The sequence below is a fragment of the Dysidea avara genome, chromosome 2 (genome assembly GCF_963678975.1).
Source record: "Dysidea avara chromosome 2, odDysAvar1.4, whole genome shotgun sequence".
NCBI lineage: Eukaryota > Metazoa > Porifera > Demospongiae > Dictyoceratida > Dysideidae > Dysidea > Dysidea avara.
In genome coordinates this window covers 10917300-10941293 of record NC_089273.1, presented here as the reverse complement: position 1 = coordinate 10941293, position 23994 = coordinate 10917300, and positions in this window count along the sequence as shown.

Here is a 23994-nt window from a genome sequence, read left to right as displayed (position 1 = left end):
CACCTCCGGTGGAGGCGTAATTCTAATTACGGGTTAACAACTTTAGGTGAGTACCAGTTAGACAGATTAATGTTCTTCATTACGGTATCGGTTAAGGTATTCATTACTATGCATGTTTTTATTACTATGCTACTGCTGCTACAAGCAGGTGATGTTGAAAGTAACCCAGGCCCAAACTTTTAATATCAAAGGGGCAACCCATTTGCACAGTGTACATATACATATTATATGGTCAACTTATAAAGCTGTCACCAGTAAATTTTTTCTTTAAAATCATATACACACCGGCACCTAAGAGGCAAAGGGTTACTGCATAGTCAAATTTACTTGGTTATGTGTGACCCGGTCCTAGTAATAATAATAATAATAATAAATGATTTCTAACCAGTGGAAGAACCAGTCAAACCAGTACTTTTAAATTAAACCCCATCCAAAAACAACTAATAGCTGTAAAAAAGTGCACGTCCAAGTAAAGCAGAGTTAACTGCAACAAAAGTAGTGATATACTGTAGTGCAGCCATGTGTGAGGTATGCAAGTTGTGAATATTAATCAGATAGTACAATTGTAACAGTATTCATGGGAACAAACTGATGCTGATAGTTTTAAAGTCTTGTGATCATCTTCATAAATGCCACTCAAATTTGATTCTCAATAAAGCAAAGTGTATAGATTCTCTGATAGCTATAAATATTTTCAGTTTGGCTGCCTTTCCTTTGTTCACAGCATTGTCGTATACAGGAAAGGCGGCCAAACTCAAACTATTAATATTGCTATCAGAGAATTTATACACTTTGCTTTATTGAGAATCAAATTTGAGTGGCATTTATGAAGATGATCGCAGGATTTAAAAACTATCAACATCAGTTTATTCTCATTAGTACTGTTATTGTACTATCTGATTAATATTCACAACTTGCATACCTCAAACATGGCCACATTACAGTATATCACTCCTTTTTTCGCAGTTAACTCTGCTTTACTTGGACGCGCACTTTTTTTACAGCTATTAGCTGTTTTTGGATGGGATTTCAAACATTTTTGTTAGAATAAACATACCATCAATGTTGAAAACAGTAACAGATCTAAGGTGAGTTTCAATGGTTTTGACAGAAACCCCTTATAAATTTAGATTACAGTGAAATAATATTGATGTAGACAATTTATCATAGTGCAACATTTTTAAATATAAGTGTAATTTTAGTGGCATGCAACTAGAGTCAACTAACATCCATTTATGTTTTAAACCCTTAGTAACACTTTACTTTTTATCTCACACTGCAGTAAAAACAATCAAGATACTCTAATAGAGCAGTCACAAAGCAGCTCTAATCATAGATTATATAATCTATGCTCTATATAATCTATGCTCTAATACAGAAGTCGAAGCTACTGCTTAGTTACAACTTTTGCCTAGTACTGCATTGTGCTTTTACATTGCTAGCTACTCATGCACTTTACGATATAAAAACACAGCACTTGTAGAAAAGTGACTGTTCTATTAGAGTGCAAATTAACTACTCTATTATATTAGAGTGTCTCAGCTACTCAACTAATTGAAGCAGAAGAACCATGCCACTGCCCATACCCACAGTATGAGCTCTTGTGAAGAATTGAAGGGTAGAGAAAATGGCGAGAAAGTCCAGAGATAATACAGGGGCGTGTAATTATCTGTCTTAAATAAATGCCTTTAAAATTTATATTACTTATAAATAAGTGCACCAAAATATGCTGTGATCTTTCAGTCATGTTCAGAGGATCTTTGGTTGTTGTGAAGATTGTCATTTCGTGCTGTGGAGATTGAGACACGATTGGTGAGTTTCCGTACATGGATTTGGATTGTAAAAATTAAATTGTAAAACCACAGGGAAAAAGTAAGCGAAGTTCATTTAATTAATGCATACCAAGACAACATCAGGTTGAAAATTTTACTGCTATATTTGGATGTTGTCCGGAGATGATACTATAGTATCCTAGTGTTGTCATAATCCTTCACTAGTACAGTGAAAACATGTCATTGTAGGGACAAAATTTCTTCTGACCTTATTATCCCTAGATAATATATGCCTTATATTATCTATGATTAACCCGTAAACCCAGAAAAAACTTTTGGGGAATGTGTGTTTATACAACATGGGCATGCGTGGCAACACCAGGTGGGGTAACTTAATTCTTATATCCCACAACTACACTTTGGTTTAAAGTGTGTTCACAAGGGTTCATGTAAATGAAACGCATTAACCACAGTGGCTTACTTTTTCTGAAGTAATGAACAACAGCGAGTTGTATTGTGTTCCAAAATTCTTGTCGTATATTTAATTTCGATAGTGGATTTACTCACATGACTCATAAATGGCCTGATAGGAAATTTAATGCCAAATCAAACGAAGTTATTGCAAGGTGATAGGAGCAACCACCATCAAGTTATGGACAATTTCATAAAGAGTTTGCATGTTTCCTTACCTAAAAGTTATTTACATGGCTAGTTTTGGCCTCACCATTTAGCATTAGGGTAAAACACTAGGTATCAGTTTTAATCTTTGTTACATCACAAGTAGAATGATGTAAATTGCATAGCCATAGGATGGACACTATGAAAGTTACAGCGTTTTGTGCAAAGCACACATATTCATTAAATTTAAATCAAGTTTTGTGGATTATGTAGGTTTAAGGGTTAAAGAGGTGGCTGCAGTATGCAGCTGCTTGTACACAGTAGGCGCATGGGAGGATTTTTACAATGGCTAGTTTAGATGGGTGACCTCATTATAAAGGTTTTTCACTGTGTTTAAAAGCAGGATATACCAAGCCAGAAGCATATAAGCACAGAAGATTTAACCATGCAATATTTGCATAGTGCAACATTGCCTTACTTGGAACACCACAAATATACAGGCCATTGCTAAGAAGCATCTGAAATGCAGCTGTTCTTGTATTATTAAATGGCTATAGAGAGGGATTTAGTGATGGATTTTTAGTGTGTGGCAGTGTGTGAGACTGGCAGCAAGAGGGAAAGTGTTGCTAATCAACCTGTTAGTAAATGTTGATCCAAATAGCTATGTCATCACAGATGGAGCATTTCAAATTGGCTGCAATGGCTGGAAACCCAAAGTGTAAGAATTTTCACTTTCAGTGCTTATAAGCTCATGATGAAGCAAATGATGATGTCATTACCCATAGGATATCTGGAAGGATATTTTTCAGGATATCCGTTTAAGCTCTACTACATAGTAGCCAAGGCATAAGGAAAAAAAGTAACACCGTTTACTTCCAGCATTCCAGTGGTTTAGTGGTGACTACAAGTCAACATTGTCTGAGTAAACTGTGGTGGGAATTCAGACTACAGAAGCCTTCATCACATGAAATGCCAAATATCTAAAGCCCTAAGTCTTACACAGTGAAAGTTATCTTGTTGGCCACTTGTACAGAAGTCACCTCTCTAAGAGGCCAACTTTTAAATTTCCTCATGAGACATCTATATGAATGCCTTGCTAATGCAGCTACCTGCTTATTAAACCAAGAAAATTTGGCCCAAAAGCAACCATCTTAAACAAGTTCCACTGCACCAACTTAGCTGAATTACTACTCAGGTCTATATGGTAGCCATATCAGTATACTGTCTAGCAGTGACACTTTGTATATCTCATACTATATTATGGTATTTATGTTACAATGTGTCTAATGAAGTCACCTTGTCACCCATCTATAAACACAGTCCATGAATGTGTCATTCTGTGTACACAACATATCTGCTACCGGCTCAAATTTTTTGACCATAAAGTGACCGGAGTAATGTTTCAGTGTATATTGTTACTGTTCACAATTGTTATCCGTACATATCCAATTTTACTTCTTCATGACATTTCCTATTCAGGTTTACTGATAGGTACTATGCAGTTTTGTGTTGACTGGTCCATGCATAATGTGGTGATTTGGAACACTAAAAAGGTACATAGTGTTTCCTGTATGCACATGTTGTAATGTGTACACACGTCTTAGACATATTGTCCCCCATAAATACTCAGTTCCATTCTGCCAATAGGTTGTAAGTGGGTTGAGTCAAGAAATTTGTATCACATTTTGTCCTGGTCAAGTGGATCTCATTAACTCACAGAATGTACAGGATCAGATCACATGTTACAGTGGAACCTATGTAGGTGGCAGTGTATAAATTCTCACTAAAGGGATTTGGAATTGGCCTTTCTAGAAGGTTGGCTTTCTATGCTGGTGGCCATTAAGACAGATTTCACTGACAAGCATGATTGTACTGATTGAGTGTATGTACTAGAAATGTAACAGTATGTTGCTCTTTGTGTCGTTTGATATAATGCTGTATCGTGATGTAATGCCTGAATGGAGGCTATGTATTGATACTTTTACAATGCTAGTACATACAGCATTTATGTGAACCACAACCAGTTATCAAGAATGTGTGTCAACCGTCTAGACATACTGGTGCCACACCCACTCATCCGGATTCTGAAAATGGAGTCACACATTGTTGTCAGTAGTCTATTTATCATTGCTTATCTGTGTTTGGAGAAGCACCATGAATATGCCGTATTATGAGACCTGCTACTGTGCAGAATCTACTGGGCCAAACTGAAGAAATGGAGCATTGTTTTGATAACAATTACATCACAGACAGGCAATTCCTACATTATTGTATACCTTAAATCTGTTGGGTATTCATGTATCCTGTGTAGGTTGTAACTGCATGTGCATACATACATGCTTGTATCCATATCATTTTTGTGTGGTGCCTTTACAGGCTGTAAATGATCTGCATTGCGCCGGACAGTTCTAAATACTTGTTGTCGATGGCATAGTTTTTGCTTTATGGCTACATACACCAATTAACTATGCTAATGATAACCCAGTTGTGCTCTTTGTCAATCTCTACATTTTTCAAGCTGCACCTTTAGAGAACAAATTACATGGGGGAACTATATTCAAATTTCAAAACTAGCCATTCTCGAACAATGGCATATTTTTTTGCACACTTTTTCTATGGCTACATGCACTGATTATATCAACGACACTTACTATTCACAGCCCAATAACCGGTGACTGTAGTTGTGCTGTACGTCATTCTTTACATTCTTCATCCGCGCCCTTAGAGAGCAAATTACATGGGGGCAACTAAATTCAAATTTCTAACTATCCACTCTCGAAAACGTATGTAACAATCTCAACGAAACTTGTAGAACAGTTTAAAGGCAATTTGCCCTACATGCCAAGCGAGTATTATGATAAACAACAATATGGGTTTTGTATTTGGCTACTAGGCCGACTGAGGATGACTCAAACTTCGTTTGGTGCTGAAATTACGACTGTAGGTAATGATGTATGGCAAAATTGATGATGTGAATCTTGAAGCGATTGAGAGAATATGGAAGCAATAGCAGGGCAATCAATGTTCGGAATGCACAAAGGAATGCAAGGAACTACACCTGTGGTTGCATCTAACTGCACGTGAAAAAACAACAACAAATAAAAACAAAACCTCCCCTTTGATGTCGGCAATCTTGATCTTGAAACAGTCAACGTAGATTTGCTTCACTGCTTGTGTGGTAGTTACTAGTGACATGATGAGTTTAAATCTGGAGTTTCAGAAAGATGGCGTAAATGACAGATGAGTTACAGGTAAGCTGAATTTGACAACGTTTGTGCCTGTAAAATCCTCATGTGTAGTGGTCATGTCATTTATTGTTTGCGGTGCACGTTTCTGCTTTACTGGCCGCATGACTCACTATCGTGAGTCTTGATTTAGCAATTACTCAAGCTAAGAGGTGTTTTTGTTGTTGTTGAAGTATGTTACTTTGCATATATGTTAAAGCATTGCCTTGCTCATGCTATATGAAAAATAAAGCACAAGGTGTGTGGCCGAGATACTAATAAAGCACGAGGTGAAACCTCATGCTTTATTGGCATCTTGGCTGCACACCTCGTTCTTTATTTTTCATAATAAGCAAGGCAATGCTTTAAATGATTTATGGAACTTTCTAGTTGTGTAGCTTCACCATACACTAGGACTCATAATTAACATGTGTTGCAAGAATTATTTTGCAGCCTGAAAGCACACAAACTGGTTAACAAGTAACTTATGCATAGTTTGGCATGGTAGACATCCATTGCTTATTTTTGGCATGTTTTGGTCACAACCCACAATCGATTCTATTGTGACACATGGTGAAGTATTTCCATGATATCTTAAGGACTTGTCCGTTTACATTAACCTTCTCCCACCCATCATCAAAGCATTTAGGTATGTTTATAAATGCAATCCAGTGGTAGCAACCATGTTGGCTGGAGGTGATTGACCACTTAGCATGGTGCAGGCTGTTAGCCTTCATTGGCTTGGGTGATTAGCCGTACTGGTGTGAGTACCATGGGCTATTAACCTGAACTAAAACACATGGGCAATTGTGCTTTACTGCCCACAAAGAGTGCTTTATTGCACTGCAAACAGTCCTTTAATCGTGCTTATAGAACTTTGTGTGGGCGAGATCAAAGGAAAAAGTGTACTTTAAATTTCATAAAGTGCACTCTCAGCCGGCCAACAGTGCTTCATGACCGCAAAGAGTACTTTATTACACCGCAAAGAGTGCTTTATTCGTTCAATAAAGCACTCTTTGTGGTGCAATAAAGCACTATTTGTGGGCAATAAAGCACAGTTGCCCACGTGACTTAGTGCGGGGCTCGTGCCAGTATGACTAATAACCCACACTATTGAAGGCTGATAGCCTCGCTACACTGAGTGACCAATCACCCAGCCAATACAAGTTTTACCACTGGATTGCTTTTATAGACATACCTAAATGCTTCAATAATGGGTGGGAGAAGGTAACGTTGCTGTTACGTTTGTTAAGGTAAACGGACAAGTCCTTGATGAAATACACTGGTGTAAGGTGAAAAAGTTTCAGAATTGCAGATAATCATGCAGTTGAATCCTTTATACCAGCTGTAGATTGCTACCGTTAAACAATCTTAGTGTTCTATTAGAGTATTTAAGCATTCTACTGGAGTTGAACTATGCATGTCATCACTTATAAATCTGATGATCACTAGGGACCTGTCGATTTTGCCAGAAAATTTTTTGGCATATTGGGTGGGTAAAAGCAATGAGCAAAATGCTGGCATAATAGGTGCAATTTTTGTTAAGTGGACATAAAAATTGCACAAAGGATCGAGATACTCTAATAGAACAATCAAACACATTAAAATTTTGACAATGCATACCTAATTGATTATTTCTAAGTGCAAAGCTACAGTCTTGCCTTAAATTGACTGTTCTATTAAAGTATCTCAGTCAGCAATTACTTCTAACATGTAAAGCAAGAAGCTAGCTAATATTGCTTAACATGTTTAATTAGGGTATCTCGATTGTCACTTGTTGTCCTGTAACAGTTAGGTACAAAGATCACTGCTGAACAAAATTTATAATTCTTGAGAAAAATATGGAGCAGAATAGGTGAAAAATAAAAGAATTGTCGGAAAGAAAAATAGGTAGAAAAAAAATCAAAATAGACTGGACCCTAATGATCACAAAGAGGGTTAATTTCCATGATAAAACCTATGTACAATGGCAGGGATTGGTTTTCTCCCAAGCCTTCCAGATAATTCAACAGAGTATGGACGTTCCATGTGCTAGTATACCTGGGTAGAGAAGGCCTCCATGAAGAATTCCCTTGGAGGACAATTCCTACTAAGTCTGGGTATTGCAAGAAGTCTTTCCCCATTGCTATTAAGTCTAAAGACAAAACTTTACCTGAGCTGAAGTCAGTACTGATTACTTGGTTTTCACAATGAAACCAAGACATTCTAGAATGTACTGCATTCTGGTCACATGGTGTAGGATTAATTATGTTGTCGATGTAGGCTATTAGCCATACACCCCTCTCTTGAAGGTTTGGTGTACTGGTTTTAAAGTTTCGTAAACAACCATGGGGCCGAGGACAGGCCGAAAAAAAGGCAATTGACTTGGTTGGACTTCTTTTTTTGAAAATGAACCCGAGTAACTTTTTCTGGCTTAGTAAATTAAAATTTAGAGAAAAGAATTCTTTACACCAGATTTTTCAATGCATGAATGTCCTCCATTTTGAAGTGTGCTTTGTTCACAAAGTTTTTAAACCTTTGACGTTGATTACTGGGCAGTACCCTTCATCTTTCTTGGAACAAAGAAAGAGATATGAGAAACTCTGGTTGCTTTACAAGTATTGTCTCCCCTGCTGCCTCCTTCTATAGTAATTCGGTTACTTCTTGATGAGTCTGTTCCACAAAATAATAATAATAATAATTATGGTGTTACAGATTGATGTGGACTTGAAAAGAAGTCTAACATCTAATCAAAGCAACCAAGCTGTAATAAAAGGTGTGGCTCACAAAAAGACCATAGTGAAAAAGATGTGAAATCCAAGGTGGCAGCAAATCATTTATTATGAAAAGGCCATGGTAAATAATGCAAAATCTAAGTTGGCAGCCAAGGAATAGATGTAACGGTAGGTAAATGGCAAAATATTATCATAACGATAATTCAGGTGAATCTGTACTGCCTCCTCAAAGTTCAACTAGGACTCAGCAAAAATTCACCTGATTTGTCACTATTAAATTTTTTGCCATTTACCTACCATCACAGATGCTTTCAGGTGGCCGGATATCAATTTTTTTTAAATCCTCAAAACTCAAACTTTAGTCTCACTGCCTCACTGCCTGACTGACCACAGTCGCAAGGCTAGAGTTTCAATGAAGCAGTGCATGGCCATCATTTTACGCCACAATAACAAACTCACCGGTGGGATGTACATTTTGGGCTTCCAAAAGAGTGTAGGTACTCTGTGCCTTGTGTTTTCTTTTATCTCCAATCAGGCTACTTATCTTCTTCTTCCAATGAAACCATATCAAAATGTTAATTTTCTGTATCAACACTTTCTTTCAGCAGTGTATTTAGATGCCACAGAATTATTTCAGAGCTAGGTTTCAGAAGAACTTTAGTTCTGGTATCACTATAAGAGGTATACTAGTTAGATATCTGAAACTTTGAGATTGGGATACCATTGGCAGTTAGTTTGGCGGTGGCAAGCAAAATAGTGGGTGCCGCCAGACTAATTTCCGGGAAATTGAAGTACAGCTAGGTTTGCGACCATACCCATAAAAAAGAAATAGGTTGACTATTATAGTGATAGAGTACAGAGACCACACGTCTTCACAATGAAGCTATTCTGAGTGAAAACCCGACTTGTTTGCATTTTCCTTTAATTTAATTTTTTGACTTTTCTGGCAAGTGGTTTTACAGTTATAGTGCTTGACCGCAAAAAGAGGAAAAATCGATTTGCACAGTGCTTATTCAGAAAAAAATTACAATCACTTGTTTGATCAATCATAACTCGTGAGTGCAATGGGCTATGGAGTTGGGACTTGTGCCATTCTATTTACCATGAGCTTAGGCATTCATTAAACTATAGTTTTTACTTAAATGCACCCATGCTATCAAGAAAGAACACTGTTCAAGCTTAAAAATAGTGATGCTTAAGTTACATTTTACTGCAACGTAAACAAACACATGTTTGCTCCACGGTACAGACTCTGTGATACAGACACGAAACAAACATATTCCTACTCTCTATGAAAAGGCAAATCTACTGCTGCATATATTAGATTATTCAATTCACGTCTTCTTTCACTGTTCGCTGAAGTGATTAAAACATTGCATAAAAAAATTATGTAGCATGCATTTTTACCTAGTGTATTTCGATGGAATTTATCTCTAAAACAGGATTATGCAAACAAGTCAGGTTTTCACTCAGTGGGTCACATATAGCTAGCTTCACACACTACAAGATAGTCTAATACAACAGCCTCTCTAAAACACCAGTCACGTATTATATGATATTCTAATAGAACAGTCACAAGTTAAGCAGTGCTACAACAACAAAAAAAACTAAACAAACTAGTGGTAATTTAAAATATGAAGTACTGAAACAAGAGATGAATTGATGGTATCACAGCATACTGTTACAGTAGCTTGGTGGAAAAGTCTGTACTTTGGCACATTAGCTATATATAACAATTATTTTATTTAATGCCAATGTAGGGACCTTTTCCCACCAAACTATGCTGTAATACCATCGTTTATGTCTTGTATGATTACTTTTAATTGTATTGATCTCTAATTCATATTTTAAATTACCTTTTTTAAATAATAAAATAGGTTGTAATTTTGGTTTAACAACACTTGCATGTGTGATCCACTGAGCAAAAACCCGACTAGTTTCTATACCTTCTTTATTATTCAGAAGGAAAAACCAATAAGCTGTCAAAGTTTCAGCCTTATCTGGTGAATAGTTGTGTAGTTATAGAGGTAGACAGCAGGAAGTACAAAACAATCGATTCGTACAGTGACTATAATATGGGAAAAATACAGGCACTTATTTAATCAATCATAACTCACAAAGGAAACGAGCTATGGAGATGGGACTTGGCTCATTGTCTTCACAACGAATTGGGGCATTCAGAAAGGTACACTTTTGCTATAAATACACCAAATACAAATTATTAGCTATTATGTACACTTTTGCTATGTATTTAATCCTTAAACCAACAGCTGTTTTATAAAACACAAGAACTGAAAATGCATAATCCAGTAAACTAGATTGTATGCATGCCTTGTGAAACTAAATTCTATAACACAAAACTGCCAAAGCTATTTAAAAATGACAAACACCATCTTACACACTGTTAAATTCTGGTTTGAATAGTCTCATACTTTGTTGTGTCGATCCAACCCAGAGATACCCGCTCCACTTTGAATTAGTAAAATAACTATCCCTCTGTCTTCCTACTTTACACAATGATGTACAAAATGCCATAACTTAGTCATATTTCATTGTATCAACTTTTGCTTGGTGTCATATTACTTCTCATGTGATGGCGATTCAGTTGACGTATTGATATCACATGATAACATCAATGTCAGACAAGCACAATGACAATACGAATGCGGAAGGATGCAAAACATTGCAGGGTGTCATAGTATGTGAGTTCTTTGTTTGTATGTTGAAAGTTTATACATAGATAGATAGCTTATTCTTTGCCAATAATGAATCTGTTTTTCTAAGCAATAGGACAAACACTCCATGAGATATGCTTGTTTGTAACCAAATATGTAAATTGGCAAAAGTATTGTGCATTTTCAATTCATTTTTATCAAATACAGTTTTCTGGATTATGTGGATTAAAGGGTTAAGCAAAAAGGCTGTTTAAACTTAGAAACAGCAACGTTCACATCAAGACACACGGTAGTGTCGTACGGCCCAAGAAGCCGGCGCGCAACACCCGTGAATATATTGACAGGAAGAAAGAAAACGCAATTTTCGCACCTGCATAGCTCTGTGCTTCCTTGACGAAACAAGAAGATTTTTGCTGTGGACATGCCCTCCAACTTCAGCACTCCACATTCCAAGTTTGAGCAAAATCGCTTCAAACATTCCTGAGATAAGCGACTTCAAAAATTGGCTTAGTTTCTTTGTTTTACCGAGAGAGAACCATCATTATTATAAATGAAAAAACACAATGAGTAGAGTTAGCTTACAGTATATGCGACCTCGGTCTCGTGTGACCACAATCAGATTGTAGTAAAAGATCTGTGTAGGCACAGCAAGGTACATACAAGAACAAAACTGACAAACAAACATACACACATACAGTAAACAAAAAAAAATAAGTTATTAGTAGTTACAAATTTAAGGAGACCACTTACTGCAGTTCCTAGCCAAGAAAATTCGTTATGAGCATGTAATGCAAGTGTTGGCTGCTCTATCTAGAGTCTGTCTTATGTTAGATTTGGTGACAATAGACGCAGGCTGAGTGAAATCAATAAAACTCTTTAAAGCGTGAATACTGCTAGGCAGATAGTGACCTAGCACACTAATTTCTACTGTTTCATAATAGTTAAGAATCTGTAAGTGGTCAAATTCTGAAAGCAGCTGTAAATATTCAATCTTTTTCTTCTTATTTCCTTCCTCTTATCGCACACTTACATAAACTGCTATAAAACGCGAATTCTATATCCGATTACCTTGAAATTTGGCACACAGAAGGGGGGTATAACAGCGCATCTCAGTACAAACTTTGGCTGGAATACGATAAACAGGCAAAGAGTTATTAGCGAATATTCACAAAACATAACACCAATATGTTGTCACGCCTACAGGGTAAACCGCGTATGGGAAGAAGCTGCAAATCGGTGGGAGAATAGGTTAACTATTGAACCTCAAACCTTTTGTGGTTTGAAAGAAATCGAACTAAAAACCAGGAAGATACAACGAAAAAACCAACAGTGTGTAACAACTACGCAATCGAGATTAGCTAATAAAAAACACTACTTGTCACGCCTACCAGAAAAACTACTTGGGGTAATGCTTTGAAAATCACTGTACAGATGGAGTAATCACCTTAGAAAGGCTCTTCAATGGTGTAGAAGAATCAGACTTAAAGCCACGGAGTTATAGCACGAAATCCAACTTGGTGTAGCAAGTGCAAGATCGAGATACTCTAATAGAGCAGTCACCTTGAAGAGAATTCAAGAGATCAGCTAGAAACAAGTAACCTATACAGAGATCAGCTACAAACAAGTCACCCTGTAGAGAGAGCAGCTACAAACAATCTACCCTGTAGAAAGATCAGTTAGAAGAAGTTACCTTGTAGGGAGTTCAACTACCGAAACAGATAGTTCAGCTAGAAGAAATCACCTCAGCTACAAAGAAACCACCATGTAGAGAGTTCAGCTACAAACAAATCTCCCTGTAGAGAGATCAGCTAGAAGAAGTTACCTTGTAGAGAGTTCAGCTACAAAGAAACCATCATGTAGAGACAAGGTAACTTCTTCTTTGTACATTTACTGATAAAATCAGAAATATTTAAAGTATTTAAAATCTGCTTCATCTTTTCTTCTTCCTGTGGTAAAGAAAAACAGATAGGTTTAAAAAGTCCCAAAGCTGGCCATAGGCCAACTTTGGGGTATACAAATACAAAAAGAAGTGAAATCTAATCTAAAACAGCCAAGCTGTAAAAAAAGAGTGCGGCCCTCAAAAAGGCTATGGTGAAAAAAAGATGTGAAATCCAAGGTGGCGGCTAAGAAATGGCTGTGATGGTAGGTTAATGGTAAAAATTTTAATAACGAAAATTCAGGTGAATTTTGTACCAAGACCAAGCAGCACCAAAATGCACATAATTGTTGTTATTAAAATTTTTACCATTAACCTACTATCACAGCCATTTCTTGGCCGCCACCTTGGATTTCACTTTTTTTTTCACCATAGCCTTTTTAAGGGCCACACTCTTTCTTTACAGCTTGGTTGTTTTGGATTAGATAATATTTTACAGCAACATAAACAAATTCCCATAACTCATGTATGCTTTATGGCACTGAAACAAAACAAAGATATTCTTACTCGCTATTAATTAACCCTTTAAGGACCACAGACATTTACAGAGTACCTACCCTCAAAACCCACAGGTTTTGTGAAAATTACGCATTTTAGTATTTGACAAGTTTGTAGTGTTAACAAAACTCCAGAAAGTAGTAAAATCTATTTAAATTATAGTGGACAAATTTCCTATCAATACCAAACAGTACTATCTAACTTAAAAGTGTGTAGAACATCCATTTTCGTGTAACTGGTTGATCTTTCATGAACGGTGATGATCTTTCTTCTTCGTAATGCAGTTCTTTTCAAATTGCTCATCCATCTCTATATGAAGCACCGCATCATGTCATCTTCTACACCGATATAATCAGCTCTAATTAAGGAACACTATGAGAATTGAATTATTAAAATTGGTTCATTATAGAGGAAGATACTAGGAGATTTCTACATGGTCAGTTTTGTTGTTGTGCAAATACAATATTGTCTTTATTACAAGGCTGTTTCTAACTAGCTTAGTTTCATGTAACATTTTTTCATTGTATATCAACAGAATTTCCTAGTAACGACAAACAATATACTATTATGTAAAGTTCATAGCTTCTACTGCTATGAAGATATAGCTCTTTGTTTACTACTTATTCACTAGGATGTACGTGTACGATGGCAGGCTTTTGCATAAGGTTATATTTGGACGTACATGTACAACGCTGGTCCCTAAAGGGTTAAGAGGCAAATCCGTTGGTCACTTAGTTATCTCGATTCAATCCTTGTTTCACTGTTTACTAAATGTAATGTGCATAAAATTATTTTTGTAGTATGCATTTTTACCCAATGTATTTCAATGTGTTATTCTTAAAAAAAAACAGAATTCTGCAAAATAGTCAGGTTTCCAATCAGCTGGTCACATATGTGACCAGATTTTACAAAACCAATCCAAATCCCACATCAGGAAAAAATTAACTAACACCACCAGTGGATAGCTGCACTATCGTACTACTAGTGTTGATATTCAGTAATACCCAAACTACTTGTGGCTACTTTTAACAGACATCTTTCTAAGTGGTGTGGAATGTTTGAATGGTGGTTTCCGGCTTTGTGAAATACCTGGCTTGGCAAGAATCAGTGGTTTACTGGTGGACAGCCTGATAATATTCGCTGGACATTTTTTCTGCTGATTGTGCTACATACATGTAGAGTAAGCGATCTACACCCTGTATTGTTGGACACCATCTACAATTGGACACCCTTTCTCAGAAACTACTACACCAACTCTTCTGAATTTTGCCACAGATAAACTTCACACTAACTAGCATCATACCAAAATTTGGACTGGAAAGCTTTTGTTGTTGCTTTGCTACAGTAGATTAAAGTGACTGTCCAAAAACTTCTAATATTGGACGTTTACGCATTTCTTTTATTGGATACCACCCAGCAATCCTCCACTAAATCATGAAACTTCTCACAAACACCACTGACTGTTAGGGTAATGATATATTGTCAAAGCAGCTATAGTTTGTTTCTTTCCTACACTCGTAATCAGAGCTAGCTACAACCATTAATATGTGAGCAGGGGTGTAGGGAAGGGGTGTTCCGGGACCCCCTGTAAAATTTTGACTTCTGCAAGCAGGATCCTAACTCACCATTTAGTGTGGCAGGACAAAATGAGTGAGCAATGTAGTGTAATGGCACAGCACAACAATTGATAAAACTTACATTCATCTCTCAGGAAAGGATTTACAGAGGTAACATGAGCCCTCTTCAAAACTTGTTAAAAAGATCGATATACTCTAATAGAGCAGTCAGGTATACTCTAATAGAACATGTATGTAAATATCCATGTCCATATGAACTTTTTCAGACATTCCTACATTAAATGCAAAACTTAGCATGACCTTATACTGCTATAGCTTTGGTGTGCAGTGTTTAAAGATGTAGAGCTCCAGTAATTTATCACTTGTGTTATGCAAAATGAATTCATGCTATGCATATTTGTATAGTACTATAGTTATATTGTTTAATTTGTTTTGATTGTCATTTGTATCAGTGGATTCATGGCTCCTATACCACAGTGAGATATAACTATCACTTACAGATTACTATATGTGTCTCTAATATGTGTTATGCTGTCTGTTTCCACTAGGTGACTTTATCTAGTACTACCTTCATCCCAGGGGCACTTAATGCATCATAATTAATGTACTTTTGCATAAGATATAGGAATTTTCTGAGTTTTAATTTATTAAAATATTGAAAGTCTCTCAGCGGCTGGGGGCTGTGCCCCCAGACCCCTGCTTCTAGTAACTCAATGCTGGTGCTGGAACCCCCCTTCAAAAAATCCTGGCTACGCACCTGGTGGGTGTGTTGCAACCTTTATAATCGGACAGAACAGAATATCATTTCACACTATTTGATCAGTTGAAAGCTACCTTTCAGTTATTATCAGCCTTGAAATGAAAGGTGTGGTTTAAAATATAAATGGATTTCCAAAGAGTCATAATATTTCACTGTTTATAGCAATCAGTCATCAGCATGCTATAGTGGGGTTGCACAAAATTACTTATCAACTGTTCCAAAGAACTTTTAGCACTGAAATACATAGGTAAAGCACAAAAGGGAGAAACTAAGTCCTTCCACCCCTCCACTTCTAAATATCAAGATATATTCCAAGAGAGCAGTCAGTTACTCTAATAGAACAGTCATATGCTCAAACAAGTATTTAGGTGCCTTTTCGAATAAAATTCCAACCTTGCTATCAAAATGAATTTCAGAAGGCTAAATTTCAAAGCTTTTCTAGGGAGGCATGCTCCCAGATCCTCTTGATTATACATGCTTTACATGATGATAAGTTTATACTTCTCTTACTGCAAATTGTATGAACCAGCTACGATTCTAGCTTGTTAAACCCATTGTGCACCTAATTTTGCTATATCTCTTGCAGCCATACACACCACACATGTTATGCATTGTAATCAATGAAAGGTATGGTTTTTCCAGATCAAAATAAAACATGCATATATAGCTAATTTGCAGGTGGAAAATAACCTGTGCATTTGTAGGAGCTTTTATCATCCAGTCAAGAAACTGGGTCAGATGCAAAGAGTGATGCCACATGTTCATGTGCTGGAGTAGCAAGAGTAACAGCCAGCAAGGATGACTATAACTATACATTTGCCAATTCTGCAGCCAGTGATACCAGCAGTTAAATTAATTACGATCCAGATTGGAGCTAATTGTGTGCGTTTAACATACATTATACACTAGTAACAGTTGTATCTATATTACACATTCCATTATCAGAGAATTTTAAATAAAAAATTCCCCGTATAATCTCCAATAGAATCATAGCACAAAATAACAGCTCGTGTTTAATTAACCCCCTTCACCACTGCATTTCTGGGAGATTCCAATCTGGATGCTTTAAGCCACTATATCTCACAAACCGTATGACATAATCCCACAAAATTAATTATATGATATTAATCACCAAAAAAATCAGCCAAGACTCCTTAGCGAGCAAATTAACACACATTAACAGCACAATGAAGATCGCTAGACCATGAAGCGATTCACTGGAAGACTGGTTTTCAGACGTTTGACTACACATGCACATAAACTCACAAGGCCATTAATCCGTGAAGTGAAAACCACTCAGAAGAGTGATAAAACATGTCTAACCTATATCTTTACCATTTCCTTTCACTTCTAAAACCAGAATCGCTTTGAAGTATCTATCAGAATGACAATTACACACGACCACAAATCAAGACACACGGTAGTGTGTCGTGCGGCCCAAGAAGCCGGCGCGCAACACCCGTAAGTATATTGACAGGAAGAAAGAAAACGCAATTTTCGCACTTCCGTAGCTTTGTGCTGCCTTGGCGAAACAAGACGATTTTTTCTGTGGACACTCCCTCCAACTTCAGTACTCCACTTTACAATTTTGAGCGAAATCGCTTCACGCGTTCCCGAGATATGCGACTTAAAAAAAATAGCTTAGTTTCTTCCTTTTTTTTTCTTCTTATTTTTCTTCCTCTTTTCGCACACTTACAAAAACTGCTATAAAACGCGAACGCCATATCCGATTGCCTTGCAAGTTATCACACAGAAGGGGGGTATACAGGCGCATCTCTGTACCAACTTTGGCTGGAATACGATAAACAGGCAAAGAGTTATGAGCGATTATTCACGAAAAATAATACCAATATGTTGTCACGCCTACAGGGTAAACCGCGTATGGGAAGAAGCTGAAAATCGGTGGGTGAATAGGTTTACTATTGAACCTAAAACCTTTTGTGGTTTGAAAGAAATCGAGCTAAAAACCAGGAAGATACAACGAAAAAACCAATAGTGTTTAACAATTACGCAATCGAGATTAGCTAATAAAAAAACAAATGCTTGCCACGCCTACCAGATAAACCGCTTGGGGGTAATGCTTTGAAAATCGTTGTACAGATGGAGTAATCATCTTAGAAAGGCTCATCAATGGTGTAGAAGAATCAGACTTAAAGCCACGGAGTTATAACACGAAATCCAATTTGGTGCAGCAAGTGCGACATTGAGATACTCTAATAGAGCAGTCATCCTAATAGAGCAGTCATCCTAATAGAGCAGTCACCCTGAAGAGACTTCAAGAGATCAGCTAGAAACAAGTAACCTGTATAGAGAACAGCTACAAACAAGTCACCCTGTAGAGAGATCGGCTACAAACAATTCACCCTGTAGAGAGATCAGCTAGAAGAAGTTACCTTGTAGGGAGTTCATGCAACTATGGAAAGAGATAGTTCAGCTAGAAGAAATCACCTTGTAGAGTTCAGCTACAAAGAAACCACCATGTAGGGAGTTCAGCTACAAACAAATCGTCCTGTAGAGAGGTCAACAGAAGAAGTTACCTTGCAGAGAGTTCAGCTATAAAGAAACCATCATGTAAAGAGTTCAGCTGCAAACAAATCTCCATGTAGAGATCAGCTAGAAGAAGTTTCCTTGTAGAGAGTTCATCTTCAAACAAATCACCCTGTAGAAAGATCAGCTAGAAGAAGTCACCTTGTAGAGAGTTCAGTTACAAAGAAACCACCATGTAGAGAGTTCAGTTACAAACAAATCACCCTGTAGAGAGATCAATAGAAGAAGCTACCTTGCAGAGAGTTCAGCTACAAAGAAACCATCATGTAGAGAGTTCAACTACAAACAAATCTCCCTGTAGAGAGATCAGCTAAAAGAAGTTTCCTTGTAGAGAGTTCAGCTTCAAACAAATCACCCTGTAGAAAGTTGAGCTAGAAGAAGTCACCTTGTAGAGAATTCAGTTACAAAGAAACCACCATGTAGAGAGCTCAGCTACAAACTAGGGACCTTGTAGACACATCAGCTAGAAGAAGATACCTTGTAGAGAATTTAGCTACAAAGAAACCATTCTGTAAAGAGCTCAGCTGCAAACAAATCACCTATACAGAATTCAGCTACAAACAAATCTCCCTGTAGAGAGATCAGCTAGAAGAAGTTATCTTGTAGAGAGTTCAGCTACAAACAAACCACCCTGTAGAGAGATCAGCTAGAAGAAGTTACCTTGTAGAGAGTTCAGCTACAAATAAATTACCCTGTGGAAAGATTAACTAGAAGAAGTTACCTTGTAGAAAGTTCAGTTACAAAGAAACCACGACGTAGAGAGTTTAGCTACAAACTAGTCACCTTGTAGAAACATCAGTTAGAAAAGTTACCTTGCAGAGAGTTCAGCTACAAAGAAACCATCATGTAAAGAGTTCAGCTGCAAACAAATCTCCCTGTAGAGATCAGCTAGAAGACGTTTTCTTGTAGAGAGTTCATCTTCAAACAAATCACCCTGTAGAAAGATCAGTTAGAAGAAGTTACCTTGTAGAGAGTTCAGCTACAAAGAAACCATTCTGTAAAGAGCTCAGCTGCAAACAAATCACCTGTACAGAATTCAGCTACAAACAAATCACTATGTAGAGAGATCAGCTAGAAGAAATTACCTTGCAGAGAGTTCGGCTACAAAGAAACCACCACGTAGAGAGTTCAGCCACAAAGAAATCACCCTGTAGAAAATTCAGCCACAAACATATTGCCCTGTAGAAAGAACAGTTAGAAGAAGTTACGTTGTAGAGAGCTCAGCTACAAAGAAACCATTCTGTAAAGAGCTCAGCTGCAAACAAATCACCTGTACAGAATTCAGCTACAAAAAAATCACCCTGTAGAGAGATCAGCTAGAAGAAGTTACCTTGTAGATCATTCAGCTACAAACAGTTCACCCTGTAGAGAGAGCATCTAGAAGAAGTCACCTTGTAGAGTGTTCAGTTACAAAGAACCACCATGGAGGTTTCTGTAATTATTATAATATGATGTATTATATATATAATTTGTGCATTTACTGATAAAACATTTAAAGTACATCTACTTCATCTTTTCTTCTTCCTGTAGTAAAGAAAAAAAGATAGGTTAAAAAAGTCCCAAAGCCGGCCATAGGCCAGCTTTGGGGTATACAAATACAAAAAGAAATGAAATCTAATCCAAAACAGCCAAGCTGTAAAAAAGTGTGCAGCCCTCAAAAAGGCTATGGTGAAACGCTGCACAAAATTCACCTGAATTGTCATTATTAAAATTTTTACCATTAACCTACCATCACATGTACAGCCATTTCTTGGCCGCCACCTTGGATTTCACATCTTTTTTCACCATAGCCTTTTTGAGGGCCGCACACTTTTATTACAGCTTGGCTGTTTTGGATTAGATACATTTATTACATATTAACATTATGTTCATTAGTTGTTGGTGAAGTGCAATCTCAATTAGTGTGAACTATAACTCTTATTTTTGATTTTGGAACCTATTGATTTTCTCTTGTAATCATAATTGTATGCATAAATTATTTTTTCTTCTGTAAAACTGGAACTTCTGTATGTGTGAAATTACGAGTGTGTGAGTGACAGTTTAATCAAAATAATTTCAGCAGGTTATGGGCCCAGTTTAACAACCTAACAGTCAGTTTATATGTTCATAGCTGAGTTAATTGATAGACGTTGATATGGCAGAGTCTAAAATGGTATCAGTAGTGCCACTGAATAATTCGAACTACTTCACGTGGAAGGTGCACTGTAGGATGGAGCTGATTAAGGATGGACTCTAGGGTTTGTTAGTGGTACAGAGAGCAAACTTATGGAAGGAAATGAAGTAAGGGCAAAGTTTGTAGAGAATTGCGACAAAGCTCTGGCGACCATGGTGTTGGCGATGGAACCATGTTTACTCTATTTAACTGGTAATGATCCAATTGACTGTTTCTGTTTGGAGAGTACTGTCAGAGCATTTTCAATGTAAAACATGGGTTTATAAATTAGAACTCAAACGAAAGTTGTTTTCATTGAGGCTAGCAGAAGGTGGACGATGCAAGACCACATCAAGATAATGACAGAAATATGTGATGAATTTTCAGCAATTGGGGAGCATGTGAGCGATGAAGATCGAGTTGTTTATTTGTTGGCTAGTCTCCCAGAGAGTTATGGTGTCCTGGTAACTGCCTTGGAAGCTGGTGCTGATGTTTCTTCACTAGCTGTTGTGAGAGAATGCTTACTACAAGAAGAGACTAAGATGAACGGAAAACAAATTCAGACTAGTCAAGAAACTAGTCAAGAAGGAGTATATATTGACCACCAGCTTCAAGAGAAAGTTGAAGTGTCAGTTTTGTAATAACACTGGCCACTTTAAAAAGGACTGTGATGAATTTGTGAAGTATAGTGACTCCAGATCGGTCCAAGTTAAGGAGAAACCCAAAAAAGAGGCTTTCAAAATGACAATCACTCCTGAAGATGAGACAGGCACTGATAGTGAAAGTACTGGTCTGGTAGTCTAACATGCTCTGTCATCCGACTGCAATAACTGCATGTAACAAGTGGATCGAAGTCTCAAGAGCATCATGCCACATGTGTAATCAGAAATCAATTTTTGCTGATTACCAACCTCTACAGAAGTTATAGAAGGTTTGCTTGGTGATGGTAGAAGTTTGCAGGCTGTAAGACAAGGAAATGTAGTATTGAAGATAAACCTGCCGAATCATAAGACACAAATAATGTACACTTCTAGGTGTTCTCCTGGTACCAGAACTTGTGCTCTATCTTTTCAGTGTAACCTCAGCTTCTGAGAAGGGAAAACTGACAACCATTCCAGGGGCGGATCTAGGATTTATAAAAGGGGGGGGGGGCTAACTCAAGGTACTAATCTCTTGGGTAGAGGTGTGCAAAGCACACTTCCCAGCATGCAAAGCATGCTGGAACTAGGGGGTCTGGGGGCATGCCCCCCCAGGAAATTTTGAAAAATAGATGCTAAAATACTGCAATTTGGAGACATTTCCACATAAAATTCATAATATTTTCTGCCTGTAGATATTTTATAGACTGCCTTTAGATTATAGGTATGGCTCTCTGAAGCATTTTACTAATGGAAATGTTTGGGTAGGTACAGACGACCAAGTACATGATGCACCCCTCTCACAATTGCATAACACTGAATAGGTGCATGTTAGAATAAGAATGTTGAAAGTGGAAAATTTTGAAATTTGAACAATACAAGATTGAATCTGAGAGCATTTTCAACGGTAATTGTGTACCTGAATTAAGTATTGTCATACATATTAACTACACAAGTAGATGAATGAAGCCCTTTAAACAGACCAATGCACTTCATTGTATGTATAGGCGCAGGCAGATTTGGAAAAATTCCATAACAGAACCAATTACATGTTTCCAGTGAATGTTCTATTAGAGTAGTTAGCTGACTGCTCTAAAAGAGTATCTCGATCTTGTACACCTCCAATGCTGATTCAGGTCCTTGTTGCATAAACTTTAGCATAAATCCACTGATAATACCTTGGAAAAATATTTATAAGGTGGTTTTATGAGTATTTGTATTATTAGTGATCATATAATTATGCTAAGACAAAATTTCATTATAATCCTCAGCATATTGATCAAGTAAAGCCTAAATATGAAGGGGGGGGGGGGCTTCAGCCCCCAAAGCCCCCCCCTGGATCCGCCCCTGCATTCTGATGTGCAATGTGAAATGTGAGCTCAAGGCTAGTTGCTACTGCATATAGAGAGGGGAATCTGCACTATCTTGATCACAGTGATTTTGTTCATCAAGCCTGCTCAAGTTCAGATCAGAGTCATCAGACTGAATCTAAGTGTAAACTCACAGTTTGACATCAAAGGATTGGGCACTTGGGAGCTGGTGGAATGTGTCATAGAAGATGAGCTTTTATTTATTACATCATGCAATGTGCATTATTTGAAATTGTGTACTATAAATTGTCCTTTTCTACAATCATTAATCAGTCACCCAAATATAGTGAATTTTGACAAAAGTCTGAGCCAAACAGGACAAGACAAGCAGCACAGTGAGCACTGACAAGTGGTGCAGTGAGCTGTTCTTTCTGACTTTCCCGGGTTAGGATGTTGGGACCAATTCACAAACTTTTGGGACCAACCAAGGCGTGTCTACAAGGCTACCTTGAAGATTCGAAACGAATATTCACTACATCAATAGAAGACAATTTGGATGAGGAACAAAAGTAAATTGAGGACCGAATAAACAGGCTCACAATGAACATTACTTTGAGAAAGATATAACAATAACTGGAAGGCATTATTAAACTTGAAGGACTTAAAGGGTTACTTGAAGGCTCTTGAAGAGAAAGAGTACATGTGGAAAGTAGAAGGTGATGATGGCATCATTGAACTGTTATTGGATTAGGGATGCAGAGATTATGCCGACATAATATGGGGCATAATATGTATGTGTGAGATTCAGGAATTATGCTAGCATTTTGATGCAATTATAAAGTTTTAACAGTTGGAAAATATGCAGATTGCACAATTCAGTTTAAAAGATCGAGATACTCTAATAGAGCAGTCAGAAACTCTAATAGAACAGCCACTGAATGTAATAAAGCAGTTACGTTGAAATTAAATACTATAACCAGAAAAAAAGAATTCAAGACTATTTGAAACTTAAACATCAACGAAAATGGTGTGATACAGCACTAAACTGGATTATTAGTAGGCCTGCACCTAATATTCCGGCATAATTTTGAGAGTAATAGGTCACCAAATTTGTGAGAATAATTCCGGAATAATAGGATTGTTACAGGAATACTTTTAGAGCTATAGGACGACCACGGGAATAATCGGTGGAATTAAGAGGCGTGTCTCTTCTTGAGTAGCTAGAATGAAAGTTAAGCTACTAAGAATGATGTATAGCTCTCATTATTATTGGATAATTTGGATTGCTGCAAAGGGCTGGCTGAAAAGAGGCTGAAAAGCTTCTAAAAGATTGATATACTCTAATAGAACGCTCAAATACTCTAATAGAGCAGTCAGGTCATTTTAAGCTAACAATTTGCGGTTGGTACCAGGGATTTAATTGCATGATTATCTACAATTCTGAAGCTTGTACACCTTATACAGTGCATCTTCTTCAAGTCTTTGTGTATATTGATTGATATCATTATCTTAGTATTAGCTATTGCTATAGTTTAATACACTAGCAGCCAATAATTGACAGCACTTGAATTAT